General features: G+C 37.8%; 1 protein-coding gene across 2 annotated transcripts in view; it reads left to right on the top strand.

Moving 5' to 3' along the window:
- Window positions 1-717: 717 nt before the first annotated feature.
- The window catches only part of LOC118800403, a 50,102-nt gene continuing 34,500 nt past the window's right edge, over window positions 718-16,319 (top strand). The window contains exons 1-2 of one of the 2 annotated variants that reach the window (XM_036560612.1): window positions 718-817; window positions 14,740-14,831. The gene's annotated coding sequence lies outside the window, so the exon portion shown is untranslated. Of the gene's footprint in view, window positions 818-1,718; window positions 1,739-14,739; window positions 14,832-16,319 lie in introns of those variants that run through there. The other variant, XM_036560613.1, reaches the window with a different exon arrangement.

Genomic DNA, 16,319 nt, shown 5'->3' with positions numbered 1-16,319 from the left:
ACAGCACCAGCTGTTGGTTCAGTGCCTGTTTGGTCTAACAAAGAACTTTCAGGGTTGATGGCATTTGAACTGTCTGACCCTCCTCTCTAAATCCTGGCTGCTTGCTTTAGTCTGGGCAGCCTCAACATCTGCAGACTCTCTACTGGAAAACACAATCACAGTTTGTCCTCATCAAGACTCGCACTGGATAGGTCTGTCAATTAACTGTCTTAGATCAAAGGCGTTTAAAGTGGGGGATGAGATATTTATAGTTATTTTATACAGTGAAAGTTGTGTACATACTTAAAATAAACATCACACAAAAGTAATGTGTTTTCCAGTTAATATTAGGTCTGCTACAGCATCATTTATATAATTCATACTTTATATAATTTATGTTTTATTCATACATTTAGATAATGTATAAATTAAACTTAAGCATGTAGATGTTTCATCACCAGCCTGGAGGCACTGACCAGATGGTATAACATTCTGGGGGTCTGGCAAGAAGGTGGGAGCCCCTTTTAGATGAACTTAAATGACTGTTATTTAAAAATGTTGATACTTTACTGTTATGGGCTTTTCAATATAGTAAACAAACAAACTGCTTCTAATGTAATGTTACTTTCATTTCATGTGGTAATCGCATGTCTTTAGTGATGGACAGTGATCCCAACTCGCTACTGTATCGCTGTTGATCTTCTCGGAAAGGAAGTGAAGCAGAGACTGGTGAAGGGGGGAGGGGTGAGGCAGTGAGAGAGAAACCGAAAGCAACTTTAATCTGACGCCATTACAAACAGAGGGAAGAGTTCAGACATCAGCGCTTTGGATTCACTCGGTAAGTTAATGAGGAATTTCTGCATGTAGTTTAAAACAAGAGCACGTTTTTATGAGTTTCACAGATACTAAACTGGTCTTTCAGCTCAACTCATTAAATTTACTCTACAGCAGATACTCAGTGACCGATCACTGACACACGAGACGAACTTCCGACCAGAGGGCCGAGTGTGTTTGGGTGAAGGTCTAAAAACACTGTAAACTGAGCGGTGAATACAGATATAGTCGTATTTAACGCTGATAGCTGCGCGTTTTGTCTGAATTCAGAGTCCATTACTGTTTATGAGGAACATTGAGCTGATAAAGCACTAATACTGTAAAAGGCGTGGTGATGTGCAGTAGCGCTGTTTGACCAGCAGAGGGACAGACCTGCAGCGCTTTAGAGGGGCGTGTTTATTAGCTCTATCAGAGACTTTATAAAGTCATATCCACCTTGTTTTCTCCTGAGCGCTGTATTTTGAGATTATGGCTGAAATATCTGGTTGTGGAAGTGAAATTCATTACAGTGAATGAGGTTTTAGGGTGGGTGGATATTTCATTTCACTGTTGGGGGGCAGTAAACAGAAAACATTCTCAAGAGCAGTTCCAGAAGGAGACACCAAAGGTGTTTAATACAAAAGTACTGTTGTATTAAATGAATATAGAATGAATGCTTATTACTGCTGTATATACTGTATAATTGATAGGCAAATTATTTAAGGGTTGTAGCAGCATGTTCAAATGATTTAAATAATTATTTTAATTGTAATACAGGTGGCAAAGTGATCTCGCTACTGTGTCACTGTTGATCTCAGAAAGGAAGAGGAACAGAGACTGGTGAAAGGAGGGGTGAGGCACTGAGAGAAAAACCGGAAGCAACTTTAATCTGACGCCGTTACAAACAGAGAGAAGAGTTCAGATACCAGCGCTTTGGATTCACTCGGTGAACTGTTCAGTTAACTGACAGAAATGAGGAATTTCTGCATGTAGTTTAAAACGTGAGCACGATTTTATGTGTTTCACAGATACTAAACTGGTCTTTCAGCTGTGACAAACATCTGGTCAGTGGGCCGAGAGTGTGTTTGAGTGAAGGTCTGAATGTATAAACGCTGTAAACTGAGCGGCGAATACAGATATAGTCGTATTTAACGCTGATAGCTGTGTGTTTTCAGAGCGCATTACTGTTTATGAGGAACATTGAGCTGATAAAGCACTAATACTGCAAAAGGCGTGGTGATGTGCAGTAGCGCTGTTTGACCAGCAGCAATCAGACCTGCAGCGCTTTAGAGGGGCGTGTTTATTAGCTCTATCAGACACTTTATAAAGTCATATCCACCTTGTTTTCTCCTCAGCGCTGTATTTTGAGATTATGGCTGAAATATCTGGTTGTGGAAGTGAAATTCATTACAGTGAATGAGGTTTTAGGGTGGGCGGATATTTAATTTCACTGTTGGGGGGCAGTAAACAGAAAAAATTCTCAAGAGCAGTTCCAGAAGGAGACACCAAAGGTGCCGCCAAAAGTACTGGTGTATTAAATGAATATAGAGGGAATGCTTATCACTGTTGTATATACTGGATAATTGATAGGCAAATTACTTAAGGGTTGTAGCAGTGTGTTCAAATGTTTTAAATAATTATTTTAATAGTAATAAAGATGGCAAAGTTGCACCATATATGGGTGCAGTTTTCCTAACTACAGTGAGTGTGGTGTGATCTCATCTAACAGAATCTCCATTGAGAACCACCATGATGATGAATTTTCCTTTTAATCATATTTTTCTAACACATTTGCGTAGTTCTTAAATATGTGTTGCTGGTCTAATCTCTGAGTCGCTACAGTAGCTTCACAAGAGCATAAAGCTCAAAATACGCACAGATCTAAAAGCAGAGGAAATATTTCAGTGAATAACCAACTAAATCAAACACAATATTAAGAGAGAATAAATAATTCTCATAAGAGAGAAAAAAATCCTGTCAACAAGCCGTATTGGAGACAGCATGTCTCATGTTTAAACTGAGATCTGCTGGGGGAAGGATGCTTCTTCCACCTAACCACTAGATGGCGATATTGATCAAGTGATCAGGTGCTGAATAGAAACAGAACTGAAGGTAACTTTAAGCTGACACCCTCAGTGAAGAGGGGCTGTTTACAGGTTTACCGCTCTGGATTTCACACAGTGGTTTCATTAAATATGAAATACAGTAATGTACAATAAGCTCGTGTGACTCAGGAGATTTTGAGTGTCTGTATGTATGGCTTCTTTAATTCAGCTCAGTGGTGGATTAAACTAAAGGGAAATGTGAGACGAGCTGATGTTGAACCCAGTCACGAGACTCAAACAGAGGGTTAAAGCACATAAATCCCTTTATCTCTATATTTTGTGTAGAGGAGCACTGTAAACACGTGGAGAGAGAGAGAGAGAGAGAGAGAGAGAGAGAGAGAGAGACCTCTAAATATGTGGAAACTATTTATGTGCTTAGGCTAGGAAGAGATAAAGAGAGAGAGGAAGGAAGAGAGAGAGAAAAAAGTACAGGCTGCAGACACAGTCTTAATGGAGCACCTCGGGATGTTCCACTTATTTACCACTAGAGGGCGATTTTCAGCATGTGATCAGGTGACGCACTGAAACGAAACTGAAAGTAACTGTAACCTGCTACTGAAGAAGGTCAGATTTCACATAGAACGGTGACTGTTAATATATATGTGTAAATATTAATATGTCTATATGTATATAAATACACTTACTCGGAAGTATAAGTAAACACAAATACCTTTTTTTTACATATACAATGGGGCAAAAAAGTATTTAGTCAGCCACTGATTGTGCAAGTTCTCCTACTTAGAAAGATGAGAGAGGTCTGTCATTTTCATCATAAGTACACTTCAACTACGAGAGACAAAATGAGAAAAAAAAATCCAGGAAATCACTTTGTAGGATTTTTAAAGAATTTATTTGTAAATTATGGTGGAAAATAAGTATTTGGTCAATAACAAAAGTTCAACTCAATACTTTGTAACATAACCTTTGTTGGCAATGACAGAGGTCAAACATTTCCTGTAAGTCTTCACCAGGTTTGAACACACTGTAGCTGGTATTTTGGCCCATTACTCCATGCAGATCTCCTCTAAAGCAGTGATGTTTTGGGGCTGTCGCTGGGCAACACGGACTTTCAACTCCCTTCACAAATTTTCTATGTGGTTGAGGTCTGGAGACTGGCTAGGCCACTCCAGGACCTTGAAATGCTTTTTACAGAGCCACTCCTTCGTTGCCCGAGCGGTGTGTTTGGGATCATTGTCATGCTGGAAGACCCAGCCACGTTCCATCTTCAATGCTCTCACTGACGGAAAGAGGTTTTGGCTTAAAATCTCACGATACATGGCCCCGTTCATTCTTCCCTTAACACGGATCAGTCATCCTGTCCCCTTTGCAGAAAAACAGCCCCAAAGCATGATGTTTCCACCCCCATGCTTCACAGTAGGTATGGTGTTCTTGGGATGCAACTCAGCATTCTTCTTCCTCCAAAGACGACGAGTTGAGTTTTTAGCAAAAAGTTCTATTTTGGTTTCATCTGACCACATGATATTCTCCCAATCCTCTTCTGGATCATCCATATGCTCTCTGGCAAACTTCAGACGGGCCTGGACATGTACTGGCTTAAGCAGGGGGACACACCTGGCACTGAGTCCCTCTCGGCGTAGTGTATTACTGATGGTAGCCTTTGTTACTTTGGTCCCAGCTCTCTGCAGGTCATTCATCAGGTCCCTCCGTGTAGTTCTGGGATTTTTGCTCACCGTTCTCATGATCATTTTGACCCCACGGGATGAGATCATGCGTGGGGCCCCAGATCGAGGGAGATTATCAATGGTCTTGTATGTCTTCCATTTTCTTACAATTGCTCCCACAGTTGATTTATTCACACCAACCTGCTTGCCTATTGTAGATTCACTCTTCCCAGCCTGGTGCAGGTCTACAATTTTCTTCCTGGTGTCCTTCGACAGCTCTTTGGTCTTGGCCATGGTTGAGTTTGGAGTCTGACTGTTTGAGGCTGTGGACAGGTGTCTTTTATACAGATAACAAGGTCAAACAGGTGCCATTAATACAGGTAACGAGTGGAGGACAGAAGAGCTTCTTAAAGAAGAAGTTACAGGTCTGTGAGAGCCAGAAATCTTGCTTGTTTGTGGGTGACCAAATACTTATTTTCCACCATAATTTACAAATAAATTCTTTAAAAATCCTACAAAGTGATTTCCTGGATGTTTTTTTCTCATTTTGTCTCTCGTAGTTGAAGTGTACCTATGATGAAAATTACAGACCTCTCTCATCTTTCTAAGTAGGAGAACTTGCACAATCAGTGGCTGACTAAATACTTTTTTGCCCCACTGTATTGTACACAGGTATTACATATACACAGTTTTTTTTATGTACAGGATTATGTAAATGTGTCAGGTACATAGAAATATTAATAACATTTGAAAACAGTGTTACTTCATTTATTTATTTATTTAATTAGTTAGTTAGTTATTTCTTCTTCGAGCGAGAGTGATGTATTTTTTCCCTGTGAAACTACATACCATAATATAAATGTATATAAATCAGATGGTTGACATTTTGACTACCTCAGTTTTTATCAGGTATCTTAGTCAGTGCTGTAACAGATGATTTAGATCCAGGAGTGTTTTTGCTCCAGTATGTCGCTCTACAGCCTACCAGCCATTTCTAATGTGCTCTGACAGGAGATTAACAGTGAACTGTGTCTGTGACATAATTGCCGGTAAAAGGTTTAAACACATCCAAAATGAAGACGTGATCTCGACTTTCACATGAATATCAACCACTGAAATCACCAAAATGCGCTTCTCTAAGATTCAGCCATTTCTTCTCACTGTGTTTCAGTGAGGTTTAAACAGCTGCATAGTGCTTGTCTGATGGTGTGAATCATCAGGGTACCTGAGCTAAGAGTCTCTCCTCCTCTTTGTGCAGCTTTTCATTGAAATATTTCTCAGTGCTCCTCTGTTAAGGAAATATTAGATGAATCAGTCGTGCAGCTGCAACCGAACGTTCTCTCAAACCGAGCAAATTCAGTCAGGACAGTTCTGTGCAGTAGGCAGCTGATTTAATGCAAGTGTTTCTCGTGCTTCTCTTCTCACTCTTTGTTTCCTTCACTCTCTCACTCTCCCATCGTATCTTTCACTCTCTCTAACTCTCCCATCGTATCCTTCACTCTCTCTCTATCCCACCATCTTGTTCTCTCTCTCTCTCTCTCTCTCTCTCTCTCTCTCTCTCTCTCTTTCTCTCTCCCACTTTCTTTTTCCCTCTCTCTCACTTTGCTGCTGCATTCATTCACTCTCTCTCTTGCTCTCCCACTACCCAAGCTGTGTTAAAACATTTTAAAGAGTAGAAATGTACTTGGAAGGGTGTCCAAACACCAGGCCAAAGTACACAAAAGCATAACCGGTGTGTGGGAAACGCTGCTTATGCTGCAGTGAAATGTGATGTGAAATGTAACCCCTATCAACAGCTCTGACTATGGAAATTTACAGTTAGGCTGTTTCATCCAAAACAACATGCTGTGCATCTGAATACCGAGCAAAAATGTTGACTACACTGTGCCAAACTGTGCACTGAATCTAAAATGAGTGGACGATGTAAATGTGTAGGACAATACAGCCTATTAAAAAAAAAAAAATGAAAAAAATCCCTGTATTAGCATTTAAACATCACAATACCATTCAGTCAAACAGAGCAAAGTCGGCATACTGTTAGCCTATGTATGTCCACCTGTGTAGGGCAGTGTTTGTGTGAATGTGGTTGTAACATCCTGTCTTGCACTGCTCTTGTCTTTCTTTGTTTTCTTTGTCTTTCTTTGTCTCTGTCTGTTTGCCTTTGTTTCCCTTCCCTCGTGTGACTTGCCATGTGCTTATGTTGTTGTTTTGGTCTCTGTTTCTTTCTCTGTCCTGCCTCCTTGTCATCTGTCTCACCTGTGTGTAGTCTGTAGCCCTGCCCTCTCTTTAGCCCAATGGTGTTTCCTCTCAGCATTTATACCCCTGTATTTGCACAGTCTCTTTGTCTTGCATTGACTGTGATTTCTGAAATGTCAGAAATAAATGCAATCATGTGACTGCTTAGGAGCTTGTTTGGGCAGTTAATTGAGCATCGCTGCCCTCTTCACTTTGCATGTCAAACAATGGCCAATGAAGCAGAATTTTGGCCTGATCCTAAAATTTAGTCAGCAATGACCAAATCAGGTTTAAAAACAGGATAAAACCACACAGTGTGTGCTTGGCTTCACACATTTTGGTTTTTGGCAACTAATTTAAAAAGTATCTCGACAAGGATAAAAAGGTTTAGACAAGTAACTATATAACTAGAATGACTATATTGACAATAAAGATAATAAGGTGAAAGATGAAATAAAAAAATAAGGAATGAGATAGATACAATATATATACAAGAAATACAAAAAAAGCTGTTGTTCTTAAAGCAGCGGCACTGTGAAGTAGTTGGAAAAGCTATGAAAATTTTATCATACAAATTACGAAAACAACAAGCAGTTAACAACATTTGTACGATAAGGAACCCGAATTCTGGAAAAATAGAACATACTCTTGTGGAAATTCATCAGAGTTTTGAAACTTTTTACAAAAAACTATATTCTCAACCACAAACTAATAATGATCTCCAGATAGATGCATTTCTGACCTCTTTGAATCTGTCATCTGTTACAGAGGAACAAAATCAAAATTTGGTAGCTGAAATAACAAAAGAGGAATTGCAAGTAGCAATATCTAGACTGAAAATAAACAAGTCTCCGGGGGCAGATTGCTTCACTGCTGAGTGGTACAAATCTTTTAAAGAGGAACTGATTCTGACTCTATTGACAGTTTGTAATTGGGTACTTCAAAAAAAAGAAATTCCACCCTCTTTTGAGCGGCGAATACAGATATAGTCGTATTTAACGCCGATAGCTGTGCGTTTGAGTGAAGGTCTGAATGTATAAACGCTGTAAACTGAGCGGTGAATACAGATATAGTCGTATTTAACGCTGATAGCTGTGCATTTGAGTGAAGATCTAAATGTATAAACGCTGTAAACTGAGCGGTGAATACAGATATAGTCGTATTTAACGCTGATAGCTGTGCGTTTGAGTGAAGGTCTGAATGTATAAACGCTGTAAACTGAGCGGTGAATACAGATATAGTCGTATTTAACGCTGATAGCTGTGCGTTTGAGTGAAGGTCTGAATGTATAAACGCTGTAAACTGAGCAGTGAATACAGATATAGTCGTATTTAACGCTGATAGCTGTGTGTGATTATTTCTGTACTTCCAAAGGAAGGCAAAGATAAACTGGAATGTAGTAATTATAGACCTTTTAGCGTATTGAATGTTGACTATAAAATATTTACATCTATATTAGCTCGAAGAATAGAAAAGATACTACCTGATTTAATTCATTTGGACCAGACTGGCTTTGTCAGAGGAAGACAAACACAGGACAATATCGGAAGGACACTACATATTATTAGACACATTAAGCAGCATCGAATAGAAGCAGCTCTTATAAGCTTAGATGCGGAAAAAGCATTCGACTCTGTTAGGTGGTTGTTTCTATATAAGGTTTTATCACGATTTGGATTTCATAGTTCAATTATTGACACATTCCGGGCACTGTATGATAGACCATGTGCACACATCAAAATTAATGGTTACGTATCAAAAGCGTTCATTCTAGAACGTGGTACGAGACAGGGGTGTGCTGCCTCTCCTCTCCTTTTTGCCCTATTCATTGAACCATTGAGCCAGTGGATAAGACAGAACACTGAAATTAAAGGTATAGAAACAAAACTTGGGGAACATAAACTGGCTCTGTTTGCTGATGACGTACTGGTATATCTATTACAGCCCACAACGTCCTTACCAAGTTTAATATATTTTCTTGAAGAGTATGGCTTGCTCTCAGGGTATAGGCTCAATATCCAGAAGACCCAATTTATTACTTTTAATTACGATCCATCGAATCATATTCGAAAGAAGCATAAATTTAACTGGGATGCCCGTTCAATCAAATATCTTGGCGTTAATTTGGCCAAGGAAACCTCAGAATTATTCAAACGTAATTATGGCCCTGTAACTGCTAAGATTAAGTCAGATTTGTTCAGATGGAATGTTATTCCCTATTTGAGTCTGTACTCAACTCTACTCTGTAGAGTTGAACGTGTTAAAATGAATATCTTACCTAAGCTGCTTTATCTTTTTCAAACTCTACCAGTGGAAGTAAATTAAATTAATATCTCATCTCATCATAAAAAAAGCTCATCTAGTCTTTTGAAGTGGTGCGCATATGACACAGACTTTATCCCAAACAAATTTGATGATAGATTCCGGGCCTGGGTGGGAAAAGGACTCTTAAGTTACTACACATTTATTGAAAAGGGAACCATTATGAGTTTTGATTCTTTGCAGACGAAATATGGTTTGGAACGAAGTGACTTTTACAGATATCTCCAAGTCCAACACTACTTTAATCAAAATCTGGACAAAGCTGTAAAGACAAATGAAGTAGGAATTCTTAAGGTATTTTTGTCAGCATGTAAATTGGAGATGGGTAATAAAGTTATTTCTTTATTATAAAAAAGGGCTTCTTCAAAATCTGAAAATACAATTTATGTCAAAGAGAAATGGGAAAAAGAGGGAAATATGCTAATTACAGAAGATGAGTGGCATAGAATATGCCAACTACAATGGAAATCAACCCGTTCAGCAATGTGGAGAGAATTTGCTTGGAAAAATATTATGCGCTTTTTAATCACACGGTTGCAAAAACGACATTCAGGTATTGACACATGATGCTGGAGACACTGTGGGAAAAATGATGCTGACCATTTTCATGTCTTTTGGGGATGCGGAACACTTGCTCCCTTCTGGACGGAGATACATAAAGATTAGAAGCTATTTTTGGAAAGGAAATTCCTTTCAGATGTGATTCTACATATTTGGCTAATATTCCTTTCGAGATGTGGAACAGCAGGGATAAAAATTGGCTCTCATATTTTTAGTAGCTAGTAAAAAGGCTATCATTAGAAAATGGTTAAAACCAGACCCACCTACTGTAAATGAATGAATGTGTTTCTTCATGGGAAGCTGATGGATGTTTTGGAGAACTGGTGTAATGTGGTCATGTGACTCGGTGTGTTTCATCCTGTTTACTTTAGCTTGTCATAAAGAAAACACTGCAGTCTGTGTGTCTCAGTGAGTCTGTAGGTCAAATGACCTGCAGAGTGGTTTCTTCCTCACAGCATCACTGAGATTTAGACTGAATCTGTTTTAGTGACGCTGCTCAGTGAACTTCACCCACTGTGACTTCATCATCTCTCTTAACAGAACAGATATATTCTATTATGATATTTATATAATGGAAAAGCTCTCCGCCTCCCTCAATATGCAAAAGGAATTGTTTAACCAGATATGGGCAAAATGGATTGAGTATGTAAAACCCATAAGGCCAGATCCTTTTTTCTTGCTGGACTGAATAATATGTGAAGATGTGCTATGTAAGATCTTTCGAATGTAAACTCCCCTTATTACGTTCTGCTGTAAATAGTTTTGTTTTAAAGGAACATATTCTCAAAATACTGGAAAAGCTGTGTCACAGACTGGACTTGGTACATTAAGGATTTCGTTGTATAGTCACTTTTCTATATGTTAAGGTAGTATTGATGCAATTTGTCAATATATTTCTGTGAAACTAAACAGCTATTTCCTAATAAAAATATAATTAAAAAAAAAAGAAAATTACATTTATTTGGTTATTTAGTTCAACCAAATTCAGAACAATTGTCATATAATGAGTCTGTTATAAACAGGAGTAACACTGACGCACTGCTTCACATTCTTATGATACTGAAAGGACACTGTGTGTAGGACAGTCACTTTCTGTGACAGACATACCACTACTGATAATTCAGCACCTGGAGCCAACTAGTCCAGAAATATAAAGGTAGGAAATGAACGCCTGTTTATGAATGTATGAGTGTAATGTTCACTGTATGGACTCAGTTCTTCATTATGGAGTTTGATTAAAGTGTGTTCAGGTTTTGATGGTTAAACTGAACATTATCAGCTTCATCAGTAAACCCTGCAGCGTAAAAGCACGATCTGTGTAGTTCATTACTATTATTATTATTAATAACACTGACCAACATGACCATTTTTACAAACTTTATATGTATGTGATCATGTGATGATCATGATTGCATTGCTGCTTCAGGATAAGCAATTAATATTAAATACATTGATGACAGATTGAGCTACAACAGATTTCATACAATACTGTTATGTATTTAACAATGTACAGAAAACACTGAGATTTTTCACTGGTTATAATATGATGACACTATAACACATGGTATAGTCAGAGTTGGGAGCGTCACTACAAAAATGTATTCTATATACCACATAATCGTCCATGCTTTATGACTGCTATGTATGTATCCATTTGAAAATGTCAGGAAATATTTTATTTATTTAATCAGGTAATTAAATAAGTCAGGTGTAGTTTGGAATAAAAAATGAAATAAATTGTTTTACCTTGTAATTTTCTTTGCTATGTGTGTGATGTTGAACCACAGTGGAGAAGATCGGAACACAAACAGCTGATATTGTGTTCCACACAGACGGTCACTGATCTCACATTTAGTAAAATGGCCAAATGCTGAAATCCAAACATAAAAATGACAAATTTGTACGGTGTAAGCTGTTTAAGTTCAGACATGCACACTCACTTTCACTGAAAAACTACAGAAAGCAAGCAGTGTAATTTGTAGATGGTTCCTCAGTTCAGCTGCTGTCCACAGAATTTGACGTGTCCTATGAATTTTAAAAGGCATTGATTTCTCACAAAACAGTGGAAGCTGATTGTCTTAGCATTGGCATTTCAACTCACAAAGGTTTCAGTTAACATTTTTAAAAGTTAGATTACTAGATAGTCAGTGGCATAATGAGTGGCATATTTATTATTAGAAGTGGGGAGTTTGTACAAATTAGTTGCACATCTGTGACTTTAATGTCATTTTAATATCATACATCTTTAATCTGTTTGCTGTCACAGAATATAGTTACCTTTTTATATCTTGATTATGAAATGCTGTTACATGTATTCCATTACTACCCAACCCTGTGTACGGCTAATATAATGAATCAGCCTCAGATGACCTGCTTTCTGTGATGCTTCAAACAATAATGAATATGTATGAGTAGCTCATCCTGAAGTGTTTGTTCTTCTAAAGTCAGACATCACAACTAACTGTAATTGGCTGTGTTACAACAGCTTGATCAAGGAGACATACAAACCTGCTCTATAGTTCTTAATATTAGTTATATAAACAGCTATAAAGCAGCTTAGTTTAGCTCAGTTGTTGCTTTGCAAGCTCAGTCAAGAAGCTAAACAACAGAAATCAGGAAGAGTCCAGTTCCTAGCACTGGACACTCATTAGACTCTGTGAAGACTCCCTAACAGTTGTTAGTTATAGCTGTTGACTTCTGTATCCTTTAATCCTTCAATCCTACCTGGTAATTAATGGTGAGATGAGGAAAAAATCTTTAATCAGAACTTGAAGTGAAGCTCGAGAACAAGAGTCTGATATCAACACAAACACACAAGCAGCAGCTCGTTCTCAGCCACAGTTCTGTGGGAGGCTATTTCTGGCTGAAGATGTGAGGGGGGGGCAGTCACAGCATCAGATTCTAAGAACTGATAACAAGCTAGTGCTTGTGTGTTATCAACATTAGAGTTGGCAATATAATGGTAATAAGGTATACAGTAGTTTTTTTTTAAATTATGACAGTATTTCAAAATGATGAAGTATCAAATTTCTAAGTCTGAATGGCTAAATAAAGACATTCCACTCGTTTATATTTTAAATGGCTCACTGATGGAAAAGACAAGCAAACTAAGAAAAACTAGGCATTATTAGATTAGCCACATGCTCGATTTCAGCTTTCAGTCCAACAAAAGTCACTCGACTTTGCGCTCTCGGATATCCTATAGCTGGAACCATTCCTGTGCTGTGGTGTGGCATGTTTGGCCAGTTAAATAACTAAATACAGCTAAATGACCCTAACGCCACAGAACAGGTTCGATTTTGGCTTTCTGTCATTCCAACACTCAACTTTTTCTCTCTCAAACATTAGTATTTTGTTTTTATATAAATTTGTTTTAACAGAGCACCAGTTTTAAGAATCAAACCTGTACTGTGGTTGTTGGCATTGTTTGTATTTGTATCCTTCTTGCTAATTTAATGTTAAAGTAGCCAATCAGGCTACAGATCCACACATCACAGAACAGGCTTAACTTCAGCTTTTTTGTACTTCAGTGTTTGCTCAACTTCACTTCCTCAGATTTGATCATCATCTAAATTTGTTGTTGTTCTGTGTCTCCTCCCTGGTCCTGCCCCCTTGTTATCTGGTCCACCTGTCTGTGCTCCACCCCTCATTAGTCCCAGGTGTTTCTCATTTCCCCTCTGTGTATTTATACCCCTGTGTTTGTTCAGTCTCAGTCTTGCATCGTGGATGTTGCACTATCACTTGTTTTCTTTCATCTTGTAGTTCGGTTTTGTTTTTGTTCTGGACTTCTCTGTTCTTCATACCTCTGCTTCTCAGTTTCTGGACTCTGTTAACTCTAATTTGAATAAAAGCAACTCACATTTGCATCCTGCCTCCTTGCCTCCACCCTTACACACTGTTTAACATTTAGCAATTGCTAGATTGATAGTTTGACATTTATTGAATGATGCGTTGAAAATCGTGCACCGTGTTCATTTTTTTTTATTTTGAAATGACGCAAGATGAGAGCAAAAAAGCATCACGCATATTTAATGCTTCTAAGCTACCACACAAACATTGTTACATTAAATGACTAAGAATACAGTGCATGATATCTGTGACTTTTTGTGATAGTGTTGATGTGTCTCGTTTGACAAAGAATTTTAAAAAACTCATACACAGTGGAAGAGTACAAAGGTGCGTTCTAATAAAACAGTCCCCAAAGAAAACATTTTTCCTTTGAAAGATTTATCACTATTTCACCACCATCAACGTTACATATAAGAACCCAGAAGGCTCGTTTAGGTTCACTGTTGGTTTTGCATAGTAAATAAAATGCCTACATTTGTGTTATAGGCCTCTCATGGTTCTTATCAACACCACTGTAAAAAATCAGCATCAGGGAGTTTCTCCATAATGAACAGCTGCTTAACTGGTCCAATGTGTTATCCACTACACTATATCAACCAGAATCTCTGCTTTATAAAGTTAATTTATTCACACCATGTCAGAGTTATAATAAGAATTACAACACACGTCATTAAAGAACACAGAATAATCAGGTAACTCCTTTGCCAGTACTGGATGATGATTGACCTTTGAAAGCATCTGTTATTTTAATAAGAGTCCTGTATAATTATACTGTTTTAACAATCTAATTATAAGTACTTGAACACTTTGAACATTCTACTTCATATATCATTATTTCTGGTAGTAGCAGTGTGATAGTTAATTGTGTACTGACAAAATTTGAGTGGTAACTGCAGCTGGTGGGCGAAAATATGAATTTTCCACCCAGTACATAAAGTTTCATATATAAATAAATCCGGTAGACACTTAGACACTTGTGAGGCAAATGCAGTGTAGTTGATGTTGATCCTTCAAAACTCTGCTTGCCCAGTCTTGTTAAGATTTGACATCAGATACACTCTAATGTGATTGAATGTGCTCCAACTGGTTTTCTCTTTCTGTGGAAAAGGAAGTTACAGCTAGTTTATCATTCAGTCTAAAGTCCAGTAGAGGAGCTGAATGTGTGTTCAGGAGTGTGATATAATAAACTGGTCGACTGTGAGAAACTACAGATCGTATTATCATATATGAGCTGATGTGAGTCTCTGCTGTAGGACTGGAGATCCTGATAAAGACAGAGCTGAACTTCTCTACCTGAAGACTCTGAAAGACTCTGAAAGACTCTGAACTCTGATCTCAGAATCAGGTAACTCCGCTCTCAGCTTTTAATGCATATTATTTTTGATTTACTGCTTGCTTTTGACTTTCAGTGTGAAACAGACTCTCAAACTGAACTGAGGTTAGAGAGATGAAGTTTTCAGTTCAGTTGATGAAATGTGAATGTCAATGTGAGTAATATGAAGTCTGATGTTTTCCAGTTCTGATTATTATGTTCTGCTGGATTTTTATTTATGTAATGTTTCACAGTATGTTTCTTTGCACTGTGTATATTTTTTCTTTAGCGTATGGATCTGCATTCTGTATTTATCCAAGGTTGCTTTCAATTTGTGCTCCAATTTGCCTTCAGGGATTGTTTAAATATATTTATCTGTTTATGTCGCTGTACAATACAGCTAAAGCCTCACAGCACTGACTGATATTGCAGGCAGGAAAAAATCATCTTCAAATTCTGATAATCACAGTAAAATTGTTTGTAGGAGGAAAAAAATTTACTTAACTTTGAATGAAAGTTACCAGATAACATTTCCCAGTAATTATGTAGCATTTCTACTCATCCATTCATTTTTTCCAGATTTTAACACATTCTACTATTCAGCTGGTATTTTCAAATTCTGTACAATGTTTGAAAACAACAAAAATAGAGATACAAGGTTTTGTTCTGAAAGGGATGATATGCAGGGGCAATTTAAAATATGGGCTGAAGCCCAGGGGCCCAGAGTAACTCAGGGCCTATGATTGGCGTTTATTTATTTCTTTTTTTGTGAGTTATTCATTTCCTTTTCACTAGCTGGGGCTGCCCAAATTGATCAGTGGTCTTGGGGAAATTTGATTTGTTTTCTGTGAGCACTGTCACTTTATTATGCCCAATCAAATCATTACACTCTCTGCCAAGCTCCACCTTCTTTTCTAACCCCTCCATTCATTGCACAGCAACCTTTCCTATCTACCCTTTTCCCAAGCCTTCAGTTCATTTAGCACATCAGTGTTTAAATTTAAAGCTCCAGTCAGGTACAAAGATGGAACTGGGGATGTTTAAAAGCGAGATTTCGTTCTGAAATGTATCACAATTTCTACTTGTCCAAAGATGAAAAAATGTGAATTTGATACTTACAATACTCTATTATTACAAAGGCTAACATGGACTTCGTTAAAATGTCAAAGCAAACTTCTAATATTCCTTCAGTGCATTAAAGTAAGACATGAATGGATCATAAATATTTTGCATTCCTGTTGTGGCAGTACGCTTTAGCCTACAGTGATTCAATTTAGGTTTTAAAGTTTACTGTGTTGTTTTGTCTGATTTTATCTCAGTAATGTCATTTTCATTCTGCAAACATGGCCGTGATGAGTGGACGCATGCTTTATAGTGAAGGGTGCTGCAGTGTTGGTTGTGCTTATATGAATCCAGTATTCTGGTTGATTGTTTTATATTACCATAGAGCAAATGTGTTGGATTAGGTAGGGTGATGACTGCATGTCTGGAACAGGCTGTAGGATGATGTTGTGACATTGC

This window comes from Colossoma macropomum, unplaced genomic scaffold, assembly GCF_904425465.1.
Source record: "Colossoma macropomum unplaced genomic scaffold, Colossoma_macropomum, whole genome shotgun sequence".
In the NCBI taxonomy this organism is placed as follows: Eukaryota; Metazoa; Chordata; class Actinopteri; order Characiformes; family Serrasalmidae; genus Colossoma; species Colossoma macropomum.
The sequence above is the reverse complement of the archived record's forward strand: the minus strand, read 5'-3'. Positions and strand labels throughout refer to the sequence as shown.